The 21,891-nt window shown below is 43.7% G+C and overlaps 1 protein-coding gene across 3 annotated transcripts in view; it reads right to left on the bottom strand.

Moving 5' to 3' along the window:
* The window catches only part of TFEB (transcription factor EB), a 74,106-nt gene extending 60,839 nt beyond the window's left edge, over positions 1 to 13,267 (bottom strand). For 2 of the 3 annotated variants that reach the window (XM_089514642.1, XM_089514643.1), the window contains exon 1: positions 13,048 to 13,267. The gene's annotated coding sequence lies outside the window, so the exon portion shown is untranslated. The remainder of the gene's footprint in view (positions 1 to 13,047) is intronic. The other variant, XM_089514644.1, reaches the window with a different exon arrangement.
* Positions 13,268 to 21,891: the final 8,624 nt, after the last annotated feature.

Genomic DNA, 21,891 nt, shown 5'->3' with positions numbered 1-21,891 from the left:
AGTACCCAACTGTAAATTAGCACAATTAAAATATTTAAAAGCACTCAACAAAATGGCATGAGCACATGTGCAAAAGTTATATAATTCAGCCTCATTCATGGTATCATAGTCATTATCAAACTGTTGGTTGTGACACCCTCACAACTACATTCCATATAGTCTTCAGTGGTTCTGCCATCTGAAGAAAGAATAATTTTCTGAGTCACTGTGGCTTTGTCACTGAGACAATGCCATGTCTCTGAATCAGCAGCCCATTCTTGAGCTGTTGGGCTGGAAATATAACACTCCTGTGCAACAACTCTGTATTTGATAGGTACTAAATTGTAAAGGAAGGAAGAGTACATAATATAAAAAGAGTACACGATACACAATTTTATGGTAATCATTTTTTTAAATGCCCAGACTATGAAAATGTTTTTTCTCAGAACTGAGAGGAAAAACAGACATATCTCTCTACACCTAATTTCTAAATACCCTTTTTAGAAACCAAAGGGGCTGTAGCCTAGTCATAAGCACATGCTTTGTATGTAGAAATGTCCTGCTTCCAGCTCAAATGCTTCACATCTCCAATTAAAAATATCATTGAATAAAAATGCCCCCCATTCCACATGCACAACCACTTGCTATCAAATATATTAGGAGGGGTGCATTTTGGTGACTGACAGACGGATGGTGAGATTCACCTCTGAGTTCAAGGCTGTTTATTCAGTGCAATAGAACAGGGTTTTTCTTTTGTCCCAGAGGCTGGTGCAGGGGAGTATGAAGTGGCAACAGAACTGAGACCAGACCTTAGTGGAAATCCTGTGGTTGTACAGATATTGTTGAACTGCAAATATCATCACTCCTCACCTAGGGAGCTATGTTGGGAGTTGCAGTCTAGAGGGCTGCATGATTCCCACCTGCATCTTAGAACACGTCTGTGTCTTGGTTGCCTTCCGGCGGCAGGGGGGTGTCTCTCTAATTTTTTGCTCCTCTAGATTTTTCCTCTTTGAGACTCCAACTCCCAGAATTCCTGAACAATGAGCGTACTGACAGGGACTTCTGGGAACTGGAGTCCAAAAACATCCGGAGGCCCAAAGGTTGAGAAATACTCAATGTGTAGAGGGCCCTTAGCGCCGTTTTTTGTGGCATTTCCGGGTTCATTGACGAAAGCGCCTGTTCCCTGCTGCTCCTGGAGGGAGCGCGGGAGGCTAGAGGAGGCCAGGCGGAGGAAGAGTGTCTGTGTCTGGGATCCTTTCTTTTAAATGGAGGCACTCTTTTTTGTTTGGTTGTTGGTGGAATATTTGAAGTATAGTGTCTAGATCAAGAGAAGTAATAGTGCCACTGTATTCTGCTCTGGTTAGGCCCCACCTGGAATATTGTGTCCAGTTTTGGGCACCACAATTTAAAAAGGATGCTGAGAAACTGGAGCCATGTGTCCAAAGGAGGGCAACTAAAATGAAGGGTCTGGAAACCATGTCCTATGAGAAACAATTTAGGGAGCTGGGGATGTTTAGCCTGGAGAAAAGAAGGTTAAGAGGTGATATGATGGCCCTGTTTAAATACTTGAAGGGATGCCATATTGAGGATGGAGCAACCTTGTTTTCTGCTGCTCCAGAGACTAGGATCCAGAGCAATGGATACAAGCTCCAGGAAAAGAGATTCCACCTCAACATTAGGAGGAACTTCCTGGCAGTGAGGGCTGTTCAACAGTGGAACAAATTCTCTCGAAGTGTAGTGGAGTCTCCTTCTTTGGAGGTCTTTAAGCAGAGGTTAGATGGTCATCTGTCGGGAATGCTTTGATTTCGATTTCCCGCATGGCAGGGAGTTGGACTAGATGGCCCTTGCGGTCTCTTCCAACTCTATGATTCTGTGATTCTAACAATGCTGTATCACACTATAGTGTGATAGTGTGATTCTCAGGGTATTTGGGAGAAAGGAGAGTGCCAGCCTCCTTTAAAACTGCCACCAATAAGGGAACTGCCGCTGTTGCCTTTATTTATTTATTTTAGGAAAGAATGGCCACACTTCTTACAGAAAATTTCAAAAAGCACTGCTAAAATTATTCCCATCTCCACACACACACACACACACAATTTCAAGTACTCCTTGTCCAGTGTTGATTTCTCTATGGATCACCAAATCACAGAATCATAGAGCTAGGGGAGACCAAAAGGGCAATCCAGTCCAACCCCCTCCCATACAGGAACACAGAATCAAAGCACCCCTGACAGATGGCCATCCATCCTCTGTTTAAAGACCTTCAAAGAAGGAGACTCCACCATTCTCCGAGGGAGTGTGTTCCACTGTCAAACAGCTCTTACTGTTAGGAAGTTCCTCCTAATAGTCAGGTGGAATCTCTTTTCCTGCAGTTTGCATCCATTGTTCCATGTCCTATTCTTTTGAGCAGCAAAAAATAAGCTTGCTCCATTCCTCAACGTGATGCTCCTTCAAATATTTAAATAGGGCTATCATATCACCTCTTAACCTTCTTTTCTGCCCAGCTCCCTAAGTCACTCCTCATAATGCATGATTTCCAGGTCCTTCACCATTTTGGTTGCCTTCCTCTCGACATGCTTCAGCTTATCAAGATCCTTACTGAACTGTGGTGATCAGAAATAGACACAAAATCCCAGGTGAGGCCCGACCAAAATGGAATAGAGTGGTACTATTACTTTCCTTGTTCTAAACATTATACTTCTATTGATGCAGCCTAGAATTGCCTTGACCTTTTTAACTGCTGCATCACACTGTTGACTCATGTTCAACTTGTCTACTAAGACTCCTAGATCCTTTTCACATGTAGTTTTGTTAAGCCCATCCTATATCTGTGCATTTCATTATTATTATTATTTTGCCCCAAGTGTAGTACCTTACATTTCTCCCTATTGAAATTAATCTTGTCAGTTTTGGCCCAGCTTTCTAATCTATTAAAGTCATTTTGAATTTTGATCCTGTTCTCTGGGGTATTAGCTATTCCTCCTAATTTGGTGTCATTTGCAAATTTGAAAAGCATGTCCTCTATTCTTTCATCCAAATCATTGATAAAGATGTTGAATACCACTGGGCCTAGGACAGAAATCTTTGGCAACCCACTATAGAGCATAGATACCTGTTTACAAACCTGGCTCATGTTTCTTAATTTTGTCAAAATTAGAAAGCAAGCATAAAAGTAATGGGCAGGAAGAGCTGAATGGATTTTTCACAAGTTCTTTTAACATGTAAAGAGGTGGTTAGTGGTCCCTGCAAAATCCAAGGAAAACACACTTCCTTGCCAGCTAAGAAATTCGTTGTTCTGACACAAAGTATTTTTCATCCTTTTGGATATAACCCCCCCCCCCCAAAAAATAACTGCATCTGAATCATGACTGCATAAATAAGCTTGCTGACAATTTGTCTTAAGTAAGAGCTAGTGGAACTCGTAGGCAAATTGATTCACAGATCCCACACACCAACAAGAGCTGGCAGCCTGGTACTCAGGGACCTCATTTACCACTTACATAAACAATTAAAAGGCCTCACCTGAGAAGACGTTTCTCCTGCTACGGATTCTGAGCTTCTGGTGGCACTGCTGCAGCACCAGTGTTCAGAGTCACTTACTCCAAAATATGATGTTCAGGTCTCAGTCAGCAGTTCAGTCAATAGGCTTCTTGCCAAACATGCACTATACAGCTGTAGCTGCTAGGCAACTCTGGAAAACTCAGCTAATGCCATTAAAGCAATGAACAAAAGCCCAGGGTAGCCTTCTCCAAAGCCTCCACAGTACTAGAGATTTAAGATTCACACAATCTGTGAGACTGACAGGGATCTCAGTATTTGCCATATTACTCATTTACTGGGCATTTTGCAATGGTTTCATGTTTGAATCACTGGAATAATGTTAACAGCTTCCAATTAGCCAGAAACTGTTCCACATGTGGAATGAAATGCTGTGTGTGACTCTGTTTTGTTTTACACAATTTTAAAGCATTTACATTGCCAGAATAGTCTAAGAGCCTTTGGGGTGTTCACAACAAATGCATAATTGCAAGTATTTGTTGCAATTTACCCAGAGTCTTTCTACTAAGAAGTATCCATAATAAATGACACAATTCCAAAGCAGATTGTAAACCTGACCACATTAGGCTAGATGTCCGAGGAAAGCTGCCAAATATCTTGAACCATAAGGAACCATCCTTATTTCAAGTGTGAATCCTAAACAGCATAAGATCCCTTCTTTCTGAAATTTCAGTTCAGAACTTCAGATCAGCCACATCCACATACTGCAAAAGTAGTTTGAACACTAAATCCTGACAAAACCTTTTTGCAAAATCTTCTCTGTTGCATTCAAATTTGTCCTCCCTGTTTCAATAGCATTTTCTATCATCAATTTTTCTACTACCTGAGTATTGTCAAATTGGAAGATGTTCTTTAAAAAAAAAAAGTAGTGTAACCAGGCGTCCAGTTCACACACACATAAAAATAGGTGACTAATTACTTTAGCCTCTGGCAAGCACCATGGAAGATCTCTTTTCTAGACAACAACACTGTTTTGTTTCATAAAACCAAACTGGTGAAAGAAAAATCAGCTCCACGTTTCATATACTACAACACCCATGCAGAATATTGCTACAGACTGAGAACAAAGGCACATGGAAGGGGGGAAAGTATATTTGCATTGTACTGCAGCTTCCTGCTGATAAGAGAATTCCTGGACTTGGGCCACCCGGTGTCACTTGGAAAGCTCCATAGAGCATGGAAGCTTAATCTCTGCATGTGCAATGACTACATACAGTATGTTTAAAAAATAATAGATAGATATACAGTGAAACTCTGGCATCTGTATTCTGAAATAAGAGAAATGTTATTGTGCTTTAGGGAACATTGCTACTCTGGAATGGATGGTACAAGGGGGATTTGAAACATAATGTTGCCTTATGGGATGTCCCTGTTCAGTATTGCAGACAGAAAACCATGACCTCTTCTAAGCTAATCTGTTCTATTACCCTTTCTGCCCAATTTTCTGTTCCTCTCAAAAGTCAGCATTCTTTGTCCTCTGTGTATGGTCAGTACACACTGGGTTGTTTTGTAATTTCCTCTGCTTTAGAGTTTTGTGCAAAACATTTTTATTCCCCTGTAAATATTTCTAAAGTCAGAATTGTCCAGGCAATTGTATTCCCAATTACCATGTACAGATGCGAGAGCTGGACAGCGAAGGAGGCAGACAGAAAGAAAATCATCTCGTACGAAATATGGTGCTGAAGAAGAGTACTTAGGATACTGTGGATGACCAAGAAGACAAATAAATGGGTTCTTCAACAGATCAGACCAGAGCTCTCCTTGGAAGCTTAAGATGATCAAGTTGAGACTATTATACTTTGGCCACATAATGAGAAGGCACAGATCTCTAGAAAAAATAATAATGCTAGGAAAGGTAGAGGGTAGAAGAAAGAGAGGAAGACCACAAACAGATGGATAGATGTGATCAGGGGGAATTATGGGCAAGGGCTTACAGGATCTGGGCAAGGCAGCAGAGGATAAGGATTCTTGGAGATGTCTCATTCACAGGGTCACTATGAGTCAGAGTCGACTTGAGGGCAGCTAACAACAGCAACAAATATTTCTTGTTGTGTGCCTTCAAGTCATTGCCAGCTTTTGGTGACCATAAGGCAGCCCTATCCCAGGGTTTTCTGGGGCTGAGAGCATATGACTTGCCCATGGTCACCCAGGGGGTTACCAAGGCCAAGTGGGGAATCAAACCCTGGGCTCCAGAATTGTAGTCCAACATTCAAACCACTACAGTACACTGGCTTTTTACTTTTTTAATTTTATTTTATTGGAGATCCCCAAATCTTATGGCTCTCTGGGTGACACTGAAAATTTTGACAGCATAAGCTTCCACACTGACCACTGAACTTTAAAAATAGAGTGGATTACTATTTCAATATTACTACATTCCTATGATTACAGACTGAAAAATATATATTCACAATTGTGAGTAGATGTGCTACAATGAAACTTTTCAACCATGTAGTTTGGGCAGTGGTTTGTCCATTGTGGAAAACATTCCAGGAAAAGTGTAATCCTGGTCTTGAGAAACATACATTGCTAAGTGTGATGTAGCCGTGATAATCTGCCCAGCATGACACACCTGGAATGATATAACTGCAAAAGGAAGGGACCGCTTTAGATAATATGACTACACTCATTTCCTGCATTTATTGATTTATAAACACTGAACATATCAGTGATAGTCTCTACCGTTCAGGCATGATTCAGTCATCATGTCATGCAATGGCTTGGTTTTATTTCAGTAAACCTAACTGAATCTTCAGGATTGCATGCTACTTTCCCATTTCCACCCCCTCCTCCTCTGTGCTTGCTCTGCCAGCCAGGACTGCAAACTAGGGGTGGAAAAAATATTTACTGTTATTTTTTTTTTTCTGGCTGGATAATGAGTTTCCCCAAACTCAAGAAAGCTGACCAGAAAATACAGTATAACACAGTGGCAAGAATTTTGCACAGTTTTTCCGCACAATTTGCACATCCCAATGTGTTTATATTCTGCAGAGAAATACATCTGGGTTCCTTGGCTAGAAAATTGGAGTAAGGGGTGCAACATAAAAAAAAATCCACTGTTTTTCAGACTGCAAACACAAAAACCAGCAACAGTACACATACATATACACAAAACGCCCCAAACTTGTGTGGGTGTCTGGAAAGTATATTTTGTGAAAAAATGTGTTTATTGCATAAAAAGCTCATTTTTGTGCAAAAATAGTCTTTTTGTAGCAAGGAGATAGTAGTCTTCTCTTTAGTGGGGCGAAATGCCCATAAAGTATTCATCCTCACTGTGAGACAAGTAGTCAAACATTTACATACCTACAATAAACCAGAATCAAATCCTAGTTTATAATCCTGCATTGCAGGTCATGCGTAAAACAGTTTGCCACTTCAGACACAACAACCAACTATGGTTTGATGGAAAGCAGGCAAGGAGGGAATGGCAGAATTGCCATGCACAAGGACACAAGAAACTACATGAGCCCAAGGATATAATGCCAACTCCTGGCAAAACATTACATCTGAAATTCTATCAAGAGGGAATTACATCCAAAAAAGAGATCTGGATGGGGAGTGAGTAGTTCTGGGGATGGAGATCCTCATTTCATGTTGTACTTAACAGTAAAGGAGCCCTCTTGGCTAGTGTTTCCAGCTTGGATCCAGGACAGGGCTCCAGTCATTTTACATCTTAAAAGATCACATAGCAAGGCAAGCTAGCAAGTGGGACAAGTAGGACAAAGGTCCTACCCCACTTTCCAAATCCCAACTTCCAGCCACAGCATCCCCTCCCATCACTTAATTTAAAATAGCATTGAAAATTCATCTGTTCCAGCAGTCCTATCCAGATGATTTTGAAAAAGTGTAAATTTTAAACAATTAATTTTAAATGTAGACTGTTTTAATATGTCTACGTCTTGTTTGTTCTTTTAAACTGATGTATCTTTTAACTCAAGTTGTGTTTTAACTGATGCATATTTGTTGGTCTGTTGTTGTTCCCCACCTCTATCCATGGGGAGAGGCGGATAATTAGCAATAGCAAATACATTTCTAGACCACTTATCAGTGCACTTAAGCACTCCCTAAACGGTTTACAATGTGTAAGCTAATTGTCCCCAACAGGCTGGGTACTCATTTTAGCAACCTACAGAAGGATGCCAGGGGTGAGTGAACCCTTGAGCCCTGCCTGGGATCGAACTCACAACCTTATGGCTGTGAATGGCTGCAGTACTGGCATTTAACCACTGCACCACCAAGGCTCCTTTTAATTGCAGGAGGAGGAGGGGGGGGGGATCCTGGAACAGTCTGTGACAAAAAGTGAGCTGGATACTGCTCCATGCCTCCTCCCATCTCCAGGGTGTGAAGATGGCCGGGGGGGGGGGGGGTGAGCTGCAACTTAAAGCTGTGATTTGGAAGATGAAGGAGGTACCTTCATCCCACCTGACTGAGGGAGATTTGCAGTATCAAGATCTGTTAGGGATTAAAGTGACAGGAGCCTCGTTACTCATCGAACCTGGCAACCCTACCTTTGCGATCAGGATCTTACAACCTTTTCTAATTTGGGTTGAATCCACACTGCAAAAATAATCTGGTCTGACATCACTTTAACTGCCATGGCTCAATGCTATCTGGTCCCACAACAAGCTACAGTTCCCAGAATTCCATAGCATTGAGCCAAGGCTGTTAAAGTGGTGTCAAACTGTTATTTGTGCAGTGTGGATGCAGCGTAACACAGCGCCTCTGGATTCAGTTACACAAAAGTACTTACAATTGAATAGATACTCTTGAACTCACTGTTGAATAGATACGGCGTACATTCTAATTCATGCAATCAAACTCTGCTTAAAGTTTACATCTTGGAAACGAAGGCTCCCCCACCCCAAAAAAAGACAAACTGCTTCGCTTATTTATTAGAGCTTCAGCTCTGATGCAAAGTCAGCTGCATATCGAGTATCTGTAAACAGAAAGAAAAGCAAGAGGCCCAAGAAAAAGCAGGCAGCAACCTGTCTATGGCAGCCTCACTCAACCCCCAGAACTGAGACAGAAAGCAGCCATGCATGAAGTCAAACAAATATGGCAGAGGGAATTAACAGCATGGCGGGGGAGAGAAAGGGACACACCTGCCATCTGCTCGGGTTTTCTTTCTGCCGTGAACATTTAACATGAAAGTCATGGGGACACAAAGCAAAAGGCATCAGAAAGAAACACTCTGAAAGTCACTGCAAACAAGTTCAGGAAAGAGGTAGTAGTTTGCTAAATTCTGTGGATTACTCAACAAATGACATTCCCCTCAGTCATGGGTGGGAAACTGCAGTAGGTCTGACTGAGGGGCACTTTTCTGTCCCAGGGATTCTTCTAAGGGCTGCACAAAGTGCCAGAATAAAGGAAAGGCAACATTGCTGGAAGGGTATGATTCCACCTCTGGTTTTCCAAAATAAAAATAAATAAAAGTGTTTTGTTTTTACTTTTAATGTTGTTTCAGGGAGGAGGTCACAACCTATGTAAAAGATGAATTCACTCCTGAATGCTTCCAGGAAGACCAATTTGCCCTTTTTCATGGCCAGGAAAAGGGCAATGCAGGGAGTTTAGAAGGCTCCACGGGCCACAAGGTCAGCCTTGGGGGCTGCATACAGTTGTCTACTCCTGCCTTAAGTCATAAAGCAATATTGATATATTATTTATTTCATTTCATTTCATTTTTATGCTGCTTTTCTCCCAGAACGGCTCACATGATAAAAACATTTTTTTAGAAATGATAGTAAGAAATTAAAAACAGTTAAAATCATCTAATTAAAACAGTATAAAACTGGCATAAAAACATACAAAGCAACCATACATACATAGTATAGACATACTATATATGTATGGTTACTATGTATGTTTTGTATGTTCATACTATACATAGTATAAACATACAAAACATACGTAGTAACATACAAAACATACATAATAACCATACATATATATACTATGTTTATACTATACATAGTATAAATATGCTATGTAACCATATGTATGTACGTAAGACATATGTATTATGTTTATGTATGTATGTAATGTATGTATAAAACATACATAGTAACCATTCAAATTGTAATAGCTCTTCCAGGTACACACATTTTTGCCATCTTTGGACTTGTCACAGTTGAGAGTTCATAATAACTCTTCTGAAACTTGTCCTTCTCTTTTACCTCTAACCGTAGCCTGAAAAGCTGACGTTCAACTTGTGATGCCAATCCCTTCCTTACCACTTTATCTTTAAAAGTCAGGAGGGGGAAAAGGCCACCATCTACATTTCTACTTGCTGGGCCACCCTTAACTAGCACTGGAGTCAGGTCACCAAGAGAAGTTGACAGATTTACTACACAGACACAAAAGACGCCGCACTCCATAACACCCTAAAGGCACCAGATCCTGTCTGATGTTGGAAGCTAAGCAGGGTCAACAAATGGTTAATGCTTGCATGGGAGACTGCCAACAAATAAAAGGTGCTGCAGGCTCGTATTTAAGAGGATGAAAATGACAAAACCACCTCTGAATATTCCTTGCCCAGGAAAACTCTATGAAATTGAGGGGCTCATGGAAGCCCATGTGGCCTTCAGCAAGTCACACTCTCTCAACCTTAGTGGCAACTCCCCTTTGAAGAAATTTGCCAAGAAAACCCTATGATAGGTTTGCCATAAGTCAGAAATGACTTGAAGACATTAAGCAATGACAACAGTGTGCCTTCAAGTTGCCTGTCGACGTATGGCAACCCTAAGATGAACCTATCATGGGGTTTTTCTTGGCCAGGGTTTTCTTCTGTGGGGGTTCACCATTGCCATCCTCTCATTAAAGTGCATTTAAAGCATCCCGCAAATGAAGCGGAAATGGCGAGTAATTGTGCAAATGATTATCACAAATTGTGCAAATAAAGTGATATTGGATGTGCATTGTCACTGAAATCCCAAAAGTAAAAAGATATGTGTTAATGCTTCTTTGTGACCACTTTAATGGCAGGTTTTGTGTGACGCCTTGAGAAATCGTTATGTGTAATTATGCGATTTTTCTGGGATATTCACGGGATACGCTCCTGATCCCCTTTGTGTGATAAACTCCATGGGGTTTTTCTTGGCCAGGCTTTTCTTAAGAGGGGATTCGCCAGTGCCCTCCTCTGAGGCTGAGAGAGTGTGACTTGCCCAAGGTCACCCAGTGTCCATGGTGTCCATGGCCAAGCGGGGGATTGGAACCCTGGTCTCCAAAGTCCAACACTCAAACTACTACACCCAAATACACACTGAGAGGGTGTGTCAAAGGGGGTCTGGGAAGCAAGACAGGTCAATACACTGCCTGGGGAGAGAAAGGCGGGCAGGATGGGTGTCTTGGGGGGGGGGGATTGGGGTCTGGCATTCTGCCTCCTCCACTCCAGACTGTCCTGCACCTTCCCCACAAGAACCAATGCCTCCAAACAAAGGGGTGCTCCATTAAAGCTAATGAGGCACCAAGTTGCCAGCACTTGTCCCCTTCCCTCCTGGAGCCCAAACTCCTCTCTTAAGTTGGAACCAGTCTTCCCTTCTCAAAACCAGAAAGCAAGACCCAAAGGTTTTGCTGGGCTGCCAAGACCAAACCCAGGCACCAGCCAGGACTTTGGCCAAACTCCTTCGCAGACAGAGTTACATAAGAGCCCCCCCCTCACTCCCCTAATCCCCAGCCGCCGTCCTCTGTGGGCTGAGAAGGCCGAGAAGGAGACCCTGCCGCCTGCCCTCTTTAGCCCAGGGGGGCCAGGCGTCCTCTTTTCCCAGGACGCGTCCTCCATTCCCAGTCTCCTCTCCAGGAGGAATTCCCAAAAGCCCTCCATTTGGAGCAGGGCGAAGAAGCATCCCTTTACATTTTGCATTAAATGTTTTTAGGTCAGGGTGACCAGAGGTGGTCCTTTTCCAGCACGTGTCCTCCATCCAACCTTCTGTCCAGGAGGAATTCCAAAAGGCCCTCCATTTTGAGAAGGGCTAAGCAGCATAGATTTACGTTTATAGGACTGGTATTTTTTTTAGCTCAAGGTAACCAAGGTAAAAGCCCCCTCCCATCTCCCCTCGTTTCTGGGGCTGAGGAGGAGGAGGAGACCCTGCTGCTTCCCTCTTTGCCCAGGACTAGGGTTGCCATAATTGTCCACTTTTACCAGGGACAAAATGTGGAACAAATTCAAGACCAAACTGTAGGACAACTGCAGGACAAAACTCAGCCCAAAATGTAGGACATTGAAGAAAAATGGTGGACCTTAAATGTCCTACATTTTGAGCTGAGTTTTGTCCTGCAGTTGCCCTACAGTTTGGTCTTGAATTTGTCCTACATTTTGTCCCTGGTAAAAGTGGACAATTATGGCAGCCCTACCCAGGACCTATTCTCCATTTCAGTCTTCTGTCCAGGAGGAATTTCAAAAGGTCCTCCATTTGGCAGGAGCAGGCCTGTCAAGGCATGGTTTTTCCCCTTCCTTCCCTCTTTCTGGGAGCCCCCAAAGGCAGGGCGGCCAGATGTCCTCACCGCCAAGGAGGGCAAGGCACCGCAAAATGGAGGACAGGCAAGCAAAAGGAGGACGCGCCCAAAAGAATGGCCCAAAAACACTCCTGTAAATAGATAGTAAATCCAGGCTTCTTAGCCCTGCTCAAAACGGAGACCTTTTTACATTCCTCCTGGACAGAGACTGAAATGGAGGACACGTCCTGGAAAAGGAGGACAACTGGTCACCTCTGGGCTAAAAGCACTCCTATAAAGAAAAATCCATGCTTTTCAGCCATGCTCAAAACGGAGGACCTTTTGGAAATCCTCCTGGACAGAACACTGAAATGGAGGAGACGTCCTGGAAAAGGAAGCCGCGGGCCACTCTCCCGGACACCACAGAAGACGTCTGGTCACCCTGAGCTTGAAAAAACACCACGAAACGTAAATGTAAAGCCATGCTTCTTAGCCCTGCTCAAAATGGAGGCCTTTGGGAATTCCTCCTGGACCCAAGGCTGAAATGTAGGACGTGTCCTGGAAAAAGAAGAGGTCTGTTCACCCGAACTAATCATAACATAAATATCAATAAATGCTACTCAAAATGGAGGGCCTTTTGAACTCCCTCCTGGACAGAAATGGAGGGGGAGAGGAGGGCTCTGGTCAGCCTGCCTCAAAGGGGGGCTGGAGGGGCTGGGGACCCTCTCCCGAGGCTCTCGAAAGCCCGCCTTGGGCGAAAGAGAAGCAGAAAAAGGTGAGGGTCACTCAAAACTTTCCTGGAGGGGAAGGAGAAGGCCTGGCTGGACATGGCGGCAGGTGAGGGAATGACCTCCTCCTCCTCCTCTGCCCTCACCTGCCCTCCAAGTCCAGCTCCCAAAATGGTGACCCTCAAAAACCTTGAGCTCTGACAGAGAGGAGTTCTCTTTGGGCTTCCACTTTTGGGGGGCCATGGCGGGGTCTCCCCCCTTTTTGCCCTCCTCCTCCTCCTCCTCCTTCCTGGGGTCCCTCTCCTCCTGGAGGCCTCCTCCTCTTCCAGAGAGGGCTGCCTCTCCCACTCACCCTTCCTCCTCCTCCTCCTCCTCCTCTTCCTCCCTGAAGGTCAGCTGGAACCACCTCAAAGGCAGGCAAAGAGTTCCTCCTAGGAGTTGGGGCAACTTTGGCTCTCCTCCTCCTCCGCTGGCCTCTCCTTCTCTTCTCTTCTCCTCTTCTTTCTGGGCTCCAGGTAGTCCAGCTGTTCCTGCACCTTCCCTCCTCCAGCAATCTCTCTCTGCTTCTCAGCCCCAGGACCCCCAGCCCTCCCCCTCCATTTACTGTCACCTTCCCTCTGGCCAGCTTCCTAGGGCCACCCGACCAGAGAGGGCAGCACTCCTCCAACGCAAGCCCCGCCCCCAGCCCTCGCGAGGCCTCATGGGAAATGTAGTCCTCTTCTGGACTCAAGCTGGCTGGCTGGCTTCCCAAAACAAAGCTCTGCCCCGAAGGGTCTGTCGCGGTTGTTTTGTCGGGAAACGCAACCAGGCACGTCCTCCTTGTCCAGGACAGGCCTCCACTGCAGCCCTCTCTGTCCAGGAGGGTGACCAAAGGTCCTCCTTTTCCAGGACACATCCTCCATTTCTGCCTTCTGTACAAGAGGGGGGCCAGGCATCTTCCTTCTTCAGGACACGTCCTCCATTTCAGCCTTCTCTTCAGGAGGGTAACCAGGCATCCTCCTTTTCCAGGACACATCCTCCATTTCTGCCTTCTGTCCAGGAGGGTGACCAGGCATGTCCTCCATTTCAGCCTTCTGGACAAGAGAAATTCCGAAACGTCCTACCCTTTGAGCAGGACTAAGAAGGATGAATTTACAGGTATAGGAGTGTTTTAGCTCAGGGCGAACAGAGGTCTTCCTTTTCCAGGACCGATTCTCCATTTCAGCCTTATGTCCAGAAGAAATTCCAAAAGATCCTATGATCCAAGCAGGCCTAAGAATCATGCATTTACATTTATAGGGGTGTTTTGAACTCTCTCTTTTTTTGTTTTTCTCCCCCCCCCCCCATGTCTGACATTTTTCTTGAATGCCCTACATTTTAGGGCACTTTGTCCTCCCTTGGGGTGGTCACCCTGCGAGGAGCAAAATACAGAAGTGGAACTTGGGACTCTTGAAACTTGGTCCTTTCACTTTCATTCCCTAGTTGTTGCTGTTAAAGTCATTTCCGACTGATGGTGACCCAAAAGCGAACCTATCATGGGGATTTCTTGGCATGATTTGTTCAGAATGAGTTTGCCATTGCCTTCCTCTGAGGCTGAGAGCATGTGACTTGCCCAAAGTCCCCCAGTAGGTTTCATGGCTGAGCTGGGAATTGAACCCTGGTCTCCAGAGACATAGTCCAACACTCAAACCACTACTCCACATTGGCTCTCTCATATATGTGTGTCTGTATACACACAAATGCACACACACACACACACTTGCCAAGAAAACCCCATGATAGGTCGCTATAAGTTGAAAACAAAGGGACACAACATGTACTTCTCAGTGGTGTGTTGCTGTTGTTTTCTGCCTTCAGGTCATTTCCGACTTATAGTGACCCTAAGGTGAAGCTAGCGTGGGGTAATCTTGGCAAGATTTGTTCAGAAGAAGTTTGCCATTGCCTTCCCCTGAGGCCACCCAAAATCACCCAGTGGGTTTTTACATGGCAGAGCCAGGGTTCACCCCCTGGTCTCCAGAATCATAGTCCAACATTCAAACCACTATGACAGGCTGAGAGTATAAATTATGTCCTCAAGGTACAGACACTGGTCATTTCTCATACTATAAAGGAGACTCTTAAACAAACACTGTTTTTGTTTTGTTGTTAACTGGCTTCAGTGGACTTCGACCCATGGCAACTCAATGCATGAGAGACTTTCAAGTCATCCTGTCCTCAGCCGCCCTGCTCAGCTCCTGTAGACTCTTGGCCATAATTTCTTTGACTGAGTCAATCCACCTGGAATGTGGTCTTCCTTTTTCCTACTACCCTCCACTTTACCAAACAGTAGGGTCACTAGGGTTGGCATCACCCGGTGCGGAAACTCACGCTGTCACACACCCCCATTGGCCTCCTCCCATCCTATACCATATAGAATCCTTATAATGTTTGTTTTTTTTTTTGTAGAAATGTTACTCATAAATCATACTTCCCATATACCACCAAATGTAATGGCAATCATGACATAAGTAACAACACTAAAAATTATACCTTTAAATTAAATATCGTATGCACAGGCTATATATACAGAGAGAAAGTAAAGGTTTCCACTTTGACGTGATTGTTTAGTTGTGTCCAACTGTAGGGAGGGGTACTCATCTTTGTTACTAAGCTGAGGGAGCCCGTGTTGTCAAAGACATGTGGTCAGCATGACGAAACACCAAGGCACATGGAACTCTGTTACCTTCCCTCCAAACTGGTACCTATTTATCTACTTGGACTTTTACATGCTTTCCAACTGCTAGGTTGGCAGAGGCTGGGACTAGTGATGGGAGCTCACTCCATCATGCAGCGCTTGGGTCTCAAACTTTGCAGTCATCACAGTTGCCATCTTAGCCACTAAGCCACTGTGTTCCTATATAGTCTCTGTACCTTGAGGACATAATTTATACTCTCAGCCTCTGTATCCATGGACTTGCCATCCATTGATTTGAGCATTGGCGGATGGCAAGCGCACATGGGGGGCACAGGAGGAGATGGGGAAGACAAGGCGGCAAGAGATAGCGAGGTGAAGAGGAGGAGGAAGGAGGTGGAGGCAGCGGTGGGGCGATGAGGAAGAAGGCTGAGGCGGCAGGGGGAGAGGAAGAGGAGGCAGTCCTTTGCCACCCACCACAGTGATATCAGCTAGGTAGGCTTCAGGGAGGTGGCATGGCAAATTCCCATTATACCCAATGGTGGCACAGCCACATGGCTGCACCACCATTGAGGATAAAGTGGCTTGAGCATCCACGGATTTTAGTATCCATGTGGGGATCCAGAACAGATCCCCCTCGGATACCAATGCCCACTGTGTATATATGTGTGTATAGTTTTATATATATGGCTGGGCTGACTTTAAAGACATGGAATGCTGTCTGCAACCCCCTCATAACTTACAAATACATACCTAGAATCCATAGGTATATAATGTCCACTAATTTTCAGAGCAATCTAACACGGGTCTGTTCTGAAATAGGTCCAGCTAGACTTATTTCATAGGACGGCAGCCAAAGTGGCATTGCAAAAAGAATTAAACACATCCATAAAGAACATATAGAAAGCAAGTAAGATGGAATGGCCATCATGATTTGGCTGTTTGTGAGAGACTATGCACCACCCACCCACAAAGGCAAGAAGATTATCTCTTAAGACCATGGTCACACAATCATGTTAGTGTACTATGAAGGCACAACTAATGCCAAGGTATGACTAATGGATATACAACAACTGTAAAGGAAGACAGGCACTAAAGAAACAGGCTAATCAAAGCTGGCAGATTTTGCCAGCCTTTGTACTCAATAACCCCAAGAAAAAATACAACTGGTAGCTTAATGCACCAACAAGATTCCAGAGTATGGAAGTTATTAATAAGGAATCACACTGGTAACATGCCAGGCTAGTGAATCCTTGATTGCACAGAATTGGTGCCTCTAATCAAATTGGGATGGATCCTTACTTAGTCATGCTTAGAAACAACATAACAAAATTGACAGACGTAAAGTCCTTTGTATTTTAATGGTTCTGTTGTAAGTATGACTAAGTTAGGATCCAGCTGAATGATACATAGGGTATCAAAATGAGATGGAAGACATAATTATTAGGATTGCACAATACAGTCACATAGATTAATTGGTTTAAAATCTTTGAACTGGTTTAGAATTGTGCCATGTATTCATAGGGCAGCAATTTTTTAAAAAATGTTTTAAACAGAATAACCTGTTTTTAAAAAGTGTAGGCAGAAGACATCAGAGAGGCATTCTAATGTACAAGCAAAGACAAACCTCTTCTTCTGAAATAGTGCCTGCAATAATGTATGTATAAAAACAATGCAATCATGAGGGGATTTTTCATCCCATTCCAAACTTGTTTTGACTCATATGCAAACCTATGGAGATATCATCAACTCAGCATGCACTAATTGACCAATTAAGATGTCTTTAATCTGGTGTCAGCCATAATAATGGCTTGTATACACTGTAGTTCACTCACAATGTGTCAGTCAAATAACAGGATAATCAAACAGATGATGTGCCTGTGAGCAAGGATGCCTTTGGGCCTTACTGAACTCTATTAACATTTACATTTAACTGAATATTTTAAAAATACACAGCTCAACACTTTGGCAAATTCCAAATAAATTATAGAGCATTTTTCTTCTTTATGGGTGATCAGTTTAACACACTGTATCATTTTTTTAATTGTTGTACTCTTATTAATGATTGTACTCCTATCTGTATTACTGATGCATCCATCAGTTTAAAAAATGCTATTGAACAGATGTGGTAATTTTTGGAACTCTAATAAAGTTTCTAGAGTAAAACATTCAGTACCAACTACTGAGATAAAAGGAAAATTTTTGCCATAGTTAACATGCTTTCCAAGGACATTGCTTAAATAAAATGGGCCACGGTCCCCTTTCCTTTTGAACAACAACCATAGTGCCCCCCCCCCCATTTCCTGATATTGAAGATTATCACACTAAGTCTTACTGTCAGAGAATCATCCCTGGACATTGGGGAAGTGCAGATGTATGAACGCCTGGCGCGCTTCCTCAGCGTCATGGTGTCATCACCTCTCTCTAGTGTCATGGAATCATTCAGGGAGAGTGAATTTCCTCTTAACGGAAACTTCTCATTAAGAGGAAATTAACTCTCCCTGAATTATTCCATCATGCTAGGGGGGGCTGATGATTTCATGATGCTGAGGAAGCGCACCAGGCATTCATACACGCGCACTTCTCCAACGATCCAGGGATGATTCATTGACGGTAAGACTTAGTGACTTGGTGTGATAATCTTTATTAAGTCTACTGATCTACTCCAAATTTAAAACAGCAAATGTTGGTCGCTGCTCCCTCCGCACCCAGTCACCTTGGGAGCAGCAACAGAGAAGGTGGCTGAGCAGTGACCAAAAAGCCTCTTGCGTGTGCCAGTCTTGTGGTAAAGGCCAGCGTAGGCGAGAGGCTTCTCAGTCGCTGCTCGTCTGGCCGCTTGGTTGCTATTCCCTTTGCAGTTGGTCCCTGTCAGAGCAGTAACCATAGAGCTTGCTGTCCAGTGGCAGAGAAGCCTCTCATCCATTTTGGCTTTCTTGCAAAGGCCAGTGTGAGCAAGAAGCTTCTTGGTTACTGCTCTACCAGCTGCTTTTTCAATGCTCCCAAGGTGACCAAGTGCAAAGGGAGAAGTTTCTCCTCAGTGAGGAAGGACTCTCAATCGTCCTTTATTGGGGTGAAGAGAGGCACAGCCGGTGTTTGTATGGTGTGTTTACAGAGGCTACACACTCTGGATTGGAAACCTCTCAACCTGTCTGATGAAAGAAAGCAAGAGCAGGTGGGAGCACACAAAGCTTAAAGAGAGTCTCAAACTTGAAAGCTCTTTTTGCTGCTGCCTCTTCCCCACTGCCACATGCTCTATCTCCTTGCTTCAGTCAGTCAGTCTTGTCCCAAAATGGTACCACTCCAAGCAACAGAAATGATACCTTGCACCCAACTGTTACGAGAGTTTCTCACCACTACAAGTGAAAGATGCAGTTAACAGAGGAGCTGACGTGGGCAGATGAAGAGCAAGAGGTGGTTTTAAGGGACCCTGAAAAGAAGTTTTATGGAACCCTCATCCCCACCATGGTCCTAAAGGCTGCTGGTTCTGCTTGTCTTTCTTGTGCACCAGTACTTTAACTGAAGCCCCACCTGCCACCCCTTTTTTATCTCTGTCCCCCTGCTGCCCCCTTTTTCCTTCACCGCCCACCCACCCCCCATCATTTAAACCAGTGATTCCCACCCACTTTGGGAATCACTGGTTTAAATGATGACACATTGAAATAATGAGTGAGAATGTACCAGAAAGCTGCCAGGGAACGATAGAAGTGGAGAATGACACTGATGGAGGAGCTCTGAGACAGTGGCAGTGGCACTGTAGATAACACTTATGAGTACTGCACAGAAGGGAGCACAGTAAACCCCTTTTGAGTGTATTTTACCATGAAAATCCTACGATGAGATAATCCAAAATGAAACAAGAGATATTGCCCGAAGATTACTCTCCTAGGTTGGAAAGCATCCAGCAAGCTACTGGGGTACAGCAGAGGACAACTACAGTAGCATTGTGGCTAATGATGCAACTGGACTCAAGCCAAAAAGATGTTCAGCTGTTGACATGCTCAGAAGTAAAAGGAAAGTCCAAAGCTGCACAACACATATTCTAGGAAAATGGAATGTGAGAAGCATAAATCAGGAGAAGCTAAGCATAAGGGTTATCTGCACAGGCCAAAATGTCCATGTTTCCCCCTGGTCTCACTTCATCCTCTTTAGACAGGTCAAAATGCTGGGGCCAAGGTCAGGTCAGATCCTGGCAGACAGGACCCAGATCTAGGGGATCAGGCCCAATCCTGGGGTAAACAGTCTTTACTCTGGATCAATTTGACCCCTGGTTTGCCACAGAGTTTCCTGGACACTCCATGGCAAACACTCCTTAACTTACCCTGAGAAGCCCCCTGTCATCACATCCAATGCAAAAATGGGGGTCCTGACCACTTAGGTGCAGCGAGGTGTCGTATTTCTGCATCAGATGAGGCAACAGGGGGCTTCTCATAGGAGCAATTTCCCAGCAAGGTAAGGAGTGTGCACCAGTACTGGGTCCCAGGGCAGCAGAGGGGCAGGCATGGAAACTCCTGCCCATCCCTGCACTCACTGGGAACCAACCAGGTAAGCACATGGGCCAGAATAGCTTGGGCTGAGCCCATGCTATCCTTGCCCATCTGCTCAGCCACATAGTAAAACAAAAAATGGAATGCATAAAATGAACATTGTAATACTTGTTTTGAGCAAGCTAAAGTCAGATAATTACACAGTGTTTTACTCAGGGAAACAAAAGTCTAAGAAGAAATGGGGTGGCATTAATAGTGAGGAGAGATGGAGCAAATGCAAAGGATATAATGCAAAGTGACTAAATCATATCAAGAAGATTTCAGAGAAAACCAATCATTATAGCCATAATTCAAGTTTATGCCTCAACTACAGAGGCAGAAGAAATAGAAACTGAAATATTATAGGCTGGGGTCCTGATGTAAATAGAGCACACATCCAAATGAGAGTTCTTGTTAAACATAGGTGATTGAAATGCAAAAGTAGGAAACAGAGCAAAAGCAAAGATTCTAGGAAAATTTTGCCTAGGAGGAAACGAAGCAGAAGAGCAACTGAGTGGATTTTGTAAGGCCAACAGTCTGTTCAGCGCAAACACATTTTTCAAGTAACTAAAGGGGCAATTTTATACATGGATGTCACCTGATGGCTAATATTCTTTCAGCTTGTCCCAAAGGTACTACTAGATCCCTTTACACACTGATTTTCCAGACTAACACAGCTATGCCTTTGAATTCTAGCTCCTTTTTATTTTATCACAACAGACTGGTGGACTTGTAAAAAAAAAACATGTTATCTCCTAAGAGAGGGAAATACAGAAACCAATAGATTAAATCAGGCTATGGCATTTTGGAGCTCTTCAGATATAGTTGGATTCCAACCAACATGCCAAAATGCTGAGTGGACAGGGATAATAGGGCTTGTAATCTAACATCATCTGGAATGTTCTTGGTTTTCCAAACCTCTTTTAAATATTAGAAATCCTTTTGGAGCTTAACTTGAATCAAGGCTCAATCCTAGAGCCCTTTTTTTTTTTTTTTTGGGGGGGGGGGGAGTCCGGGGTTCAATGCTGGAATTTGTGAAGTAATACAGGACAGAATGGTGTGTTTCTCAATGTATTAAGAACACCTTTTCTTTACCACACACCAATATACACAGCTACTATCACAACAGGATCTGAACTGGCTGATTTGTGGGTTCTATAGATACATATGTGGGTCTGGGCCATGATTTCCAATAATCAGGCATGGCTTGTGGGTAGATCAGGCCTAGTTTACTCTTTCTATTATTACACAGAATTTGCTCTACATTCAACATACTTGCAAAGTTCTAGCCAGGCAAAGAGACCATTCCCCACTAGGTGGCAATACTGCAATATTTATCCAACTGCAACTTCCTCTTTGGACTGAGGGCTGCAGATTGTTACCACATACACCAAAGAAAATGCAGAAACATATGCTGGCTTCTGTGCATGAATGGTTTAGTGAATAACAGCATTTAAAAAACACCTGCAGCTTTGTAAATATAAAGACTGCCTAGTGTCTCTGCTTTCCAGTGATCAAGGAATATGTGTGCTTAATCCAAGAACAGAGACTAATACCCTAATGGCACCAGATCTTGTCTGATTTTGGAAGCTAAGCAGGGTCAACCTGGTTAGTACTTGAATGGGAGATTACCAATGAATACCAAGCTGCTGTGGGTCATATTTCAAAGGAAAGAACTGACAAAAACACCTCTGAATGTTCTTGCTTAGGGAAACCCTATGAAATTCATGGAGTCGCTATAAGTCAACAGATGACTTGAAGGCACAGAGAGAGAGAGTTCTGAGTAACAAACATATTTTGCATTTCAAAAATGGGGCATCAAACAGTTTGTTCTTTCATGCTCCCAGCTGAAGGTAGTTTCAAATAGGATGGCAGGACAAGAAACTCTCCAAACAAGGAGCTCTTCAAAAAAAAATTCTGGTACAGCCAGTGCTACCCGCAGTCCAATAGGCAATTGTGGTGCAATTTGGACCTATCACATTGACCATTAGAGCTTGATTTTTATGTCTGTAGGCTTTCCCCT

This window comes from Sceloporus occidentalis, unplaced genomic scaffold (genome assembly GCF_023333645.1).
Source record: "Sceloporus occidentalis isolate IW3139 unplaced genomic scaffold, rSceOcc1.0.p SCAF_3, whole genome shotgun sequence".
Lineage (NCBI taxonomy): Eukaryota > Metazoa > Chordata > Lepidosauria > Squamata > Phrynosomatidae > Sceloporus > Sceloporus occidentalis.
Note: the sequence above shows the minus strand (reverse complement) of the source record. Positions and strands in the feature narration are given on the sequence as shown.